Below are 4,812 nucleotides of genomic sequence, written 5' to 3' on the forward strand. Positions count from 1 at the left end.
TAAAGAAAAGTCGCTTCCTTAACTAAATATTTAAATCTTACATCATGTTCACAAAAGATACATCAAGTTCCAAAATGCAACCATTAAAAGTCGACTACACATTTACAGCCCCGATTCCAATCAAAAGTATAATCTAGTCGGCTTTACCAAAATCTTCCAATCCAACCTGTTAAGGAAAACAAACTAATAGGATGAGCCAATACTCAGTGAGGCCAAGAAAACACACATGCAAACACATAATCCAAGTAGCAACAACAATTACACTGTAGGTAAGGCTATCAAATTCGAATAATTCACATTTCGAATAGGAAAAATAAACAGAAACAATTCAAGGATACTGTAGCTCTCAGGAGCTAAATTCCACGTAGTCGAGTCGAAGTCTAGATCACATCTCACGTTGACACTCCGTCAACCACATAAGTATCAAATCCGTAGATACACCACTTTTCTTCGAATCCCGTCACCGTTACACCCCCTTACCGGGCCCGCTCATCAAAATTTTTGATAATACTCGAGTATATCATGGCAATACTGCACGAGTAATGCCGAGCAAGATCTCTCCAATAGATCATGCTCTACGAATATCTCATGGTTTGCTAAGCTTATCGACCAAGCCCATGCTGGCTCGATTCGCAAAGTTAGCCAACGAGTTTTGGGCGTCCCCCGAATATGAATACGAATACGAATATAAGTCGATGAGCAACGCTCAAATCGACGATTCCAAATAGGAATCACAAATACGGACCACATATACGAATCACAAGTACAAATCACATCCACATTACCATGTACAAGTTGGATACGAATTCACATAGCAAAATTCGAATATAATTTCATTTGAAAGAGAACGAGTGCGATAAAGTACACCCTCATCTCAAAATTTCAAATTTACATAACGGATAAGAAACAGATAACCACTTAACAACAAGTTCATGCACTTGACACTCACAATGATTCAAGTAGCGAGTTCAAATGATGGTTTAGGCGTCTCCCATGAGATCCTCTGGAAGGTCCTCTTGAGCGCCTGAGTATTTAATAGTGAATTATCATTCACACATCCCAATTATCAAGGAAGATTGTGCACTAGTACAATCTGGGGAAATTTCATGAAAATGAACCTCCATTACTAGTAAATCGAGGTTCAAGTGGAGTTTCTTAATGTACAAGAGCAATCGAGTTTTGTTATCTTGGAAATCAAGCATAAACGTTCAAGTATTATCGAAGGAATAAGGAATACTTGAAAAACTCCATTTCCTTGAAATTCAGAAAATTTCAGTTTTGATACGATATTTTGAAAAAATCGTATCTCAGATTTCACATGTCGAAAATTGGAAAACTTGGTACTGTTGGAAACCTCTTCCAAAGTACTAAAAGTTCTTAGAAGACACTTTTCCATGAATCTAAGTGGAAGGTGTTCAAAAATGAGCTTAAAGTTGCTGTTCCAAATCACCCAGGATTGAGCCGGGGTTGGTTTTTTGCTAACTTTGAAAATTCAGCAGAATTCACTCGTTACAAACCAGCCCTTGAAATTTGTAGCTCAATTAGAGGTGCAAGTAAGGTTTAGGGCAGAACAAGTGGATCGAGAATCGGAGTTGCGAGGCCCAAGATATGGTAGCTCAAAGTTGGATAAATTTCAAGACTGTTAACAAATTTCCAGATTTGGTTCCGACTTTGGACCTTTAGTTAAGTGTCGAAACGGACTTGGATTGATACCAAATTTTGTAGTATAATACTCCTATATGAAGGGTATCTCTCTATCAAATTTCGTGGAAAAATACCTTCGGAAAGGTGGTTAATCAATCAACCAAAGTTTGGAAAAATCCTTAAGGCAATCTGTCCAAATCTAAGGTTTCAAAAACGAGGCAGTCGCCGTATTTTGATCATAACTCCCTCAATTTAATTCATAATTGGGAATGGTTGATAGTGTTAGAAAATAAATTCACAGGGCTAAAATTTCACAGAAGAAATCGTTTCAATTTTCAGCATGCAACTAGCTCGAAATTAAGCCTAAAGTTGCAGCATCATCAAATCATTTCGGCAGAACGGAGAAACAGGACAGCCGACTTCAGATGAATGGTGTGGCTGACACACATGAAATCAGAATGTACATTATACACCGTTGGAAACATGGGAACGTCTAGTTTTAAATGCCGCTAACGGCACTTGATTTCGACATCGGAGTACGGAGTTATGGACGAAATACAAACACTGGTCTGGGTTACGACGAAACCGTTTTCCAGATTACTAGTTTTTGAAATAAATTCGTTTGACCCACCAAAACTCAGTATTTTTCAATGAAAATTTTTACACAACTACTACAACATTTAAACAACACAATCAAGCCATTAAATCCTCAAATTTCTGCATTAAAGTGACCGAACAGAGCAGGGGTAAAATGGGAACTTTTTGCTTCAAGAGTTCAATAACGTTTCTGGCAACAATGCACCTTTAATCTACTTCCTTAAGCTCTAATTCAGCAATAAAACCATCATCAAACATCATCACAGCCATCAACCCAAAGTGGGAGTTCATAGAGCCCACATTTAACAATTTTCCAACATCCACAACAATCCATAAGAGATCAAGAGCTAAAAGATATACTAGACTTCCAAAAATCAAAGTTAGAAGGCTAGATTAAGACTTACTCTTAGTTGATGTTTAAGACAGAGATTCGGTCCTTTTGAAGCCTGAAGAAACCGTGAAAGGTCCTCCCCTTTTCAGCTTAATGTGTTGTCCAAGTGTAGAGCTAAGTGTATGTGAAGTTTTGGTTGAATCTATGGAGGTTTGGTTGTGATTTTTGTGAGATTTGTAGAAGGAAATGGTGAAGAGCTGCGGCTGTGCTATCCGTCCATTGCAGTAGCAGAAATGAAATGTGATTCGGATGCCTTTGCGTACAAAAGACGCTTGACGTCTAATATTTTAAGTACGTAAAATTTTAATTGCAACTAGTGCCCTACGCGCGCGTTTTGTGTTCGATTTCTCTCACGTTTGTTGCACTAGTGCACTAAACCTCTAGGACACTTACATTTATATAAATATTATTCATTCTTAATTGTCCCAAAATAATTGTCCAAAGTCCCTCAATTAAGCGCGCACGTGAAACACGTATTTCTAATTTAGGCGCAATAAAAATTGAAACCTTTGAGAAATTCTTATAACGATCTTACCACTAACTATCACTTCAATATTTAAACCTAAAATTGCCTATTTTAGGACCATTGTATATGTCTTAAATTTTTGAGCTTATTGTACTCCTAATTGGCTAAAGTTTTCAGACACGTTTTCACTTTTTCACTAAACAAGCTTCTAAGAAAATAATTTTTGAAACGAGACACTTTAAAAATATAACGAAGCTATAAAACCATATATTTAGGTCTAATAAGGATAGAAAATAATATTCGGGCAAAAATCCAAATAGATAATTAATTGAGCCAAAATTAGGGGTTTAAAAATAATAATTTTACGAGTCCTCACGTGAATTGAGTATTAATTCCTCAATTAACCTTTCTTAATCTATTATTGATCGTTCTTAATTCTCCAATATTAATACACTCTCGATTCAAATATAGTCTCGAAAAACGTGCACTCGTTATTCCGAACTAAACGAGTTTTCGAAGAGTGAATTTTTCCAACAAAACGCTTTTAAAAATATAAAAGAGGCGTCGTTCCATATAAATGGATTTTAAATGATCGAAATAAATAATTTGGAGAAAAATGAGTAAATAAATATTTAAACAAACTACTAATACTCGATAAAATAAAATAATAAAAAAAATTTCGGGTCCTCACAATTCCTGCCCAAGATACTCTCATGACATTTCCTTTGGTAAGTTCTCAAGTGGTGCATATTCAAGGTAATATCTATGAAACACTTGGAATATGTAAGTCACTTCCATCTCTCACATCATTAGATCATGTGGCTTTTTCTATTAAGTCACCTTACAATGATCCACCAAGGCCTAAAATGGTGGATTATTCGTTAATTAAATCTCCTTGAAAAATGAGGAGAAATAGTCAAGCTATTGACTTTAAAGAAGCGTTTATTGGGAGGCAACCCAATGCTTGTTTAAGTTGGTGTTACTTTGGAGTGATTTATGTTTAAAGTATAAGTTTGAGTAATTTTGTTGTTTTTCATTTGTAGGTTTTGGAAAAGTGACCAAATGAGGTAAAAAAGGCGAAGTTTGATCAAAGATCTCAATACCTCAAATTCAGTAATTATGGTTTTTGATGCATTAAAGAGGTTTAGAATGCATGTTTAGATCATTTTACATGTGCGCGAATGGTTTATTTTGACATAGAAATGATCTAGGGTGTATTTTGAAGAATTGAGGTCAAACTGAAAATTGCAAAAATTCTGCAATAAGTGCAGATTCAATGGATCCGAGCTCGGATCCACTTCTGCAGTCAGAGAAAAACTTCGAGCTTCTTGATCCGAGCTCAATCATCATGATCCGACCTCGGATCCTTTTAAAAACGAAGGCTTGGATCACTTTTCAACTCCATTTTTCTTCATGTTGGCTTGTTTTTAGTAAGTTTTAGTTGTTCGATTAATGTTTTTGTGTGTTTTGTAGGTGGCAATGACAAGAGTTCATGCAAATGATCTCAATTGCAAAGGTGTTTATATTAAGGCAAAAAGGGAGCTTTCATGTTCAATTGCTGCATTTCATGCATTTAAAATGTTTCATGTTTAAGTTATATTCATGCATGATCATGTTAAATTTGAATTTTATTCAAAGAACATGAAGTAGGTTGAATGTGGAAGGTTGGTCAAGCAAATTTGGAGGAAAAACTGCAGAAAATAGCTTTTTCTGC

General features: G+C 35.7%; 1 long non-coding RNA gene across 1 annotated transcript; it reads right to left on the bottom strand.

Moving 5' to 3' along the window:
- LOC140006202 (uncharacterized) lies at positions 1 to 2,874 on the bottom strand. Its single transcript, XR_011813835.1, has 2 exons — positions 2,646 to 2,874; positions 1 to 166 (listed from the first exon to the last, which is right to left on the bottom strand). It is a non-coding gene; the product is annotated as an uncharacterized lncRNA (long non-coding RNA).
- Between the last annotated feature and the right edge of the window lie 1,938 nt (positions 2,875 to 4,812).

This window comes from Coffea arabica, chromosome 5e (genome assembly GCF_036785885.1).
Source record: "Coffea arabica cultivar ET-39 chromosome 5e, Coffea Arabica ET-39 HiFi, whole genome shotgun sequence".
Taxonomy (NCBI): domain Eukaryota; kingdom Viridiplantae; phylum Streptophyta; class Magnoliopsida; order Gentianales; family Rubiaceae; genus Coffea; species Coffea arabica.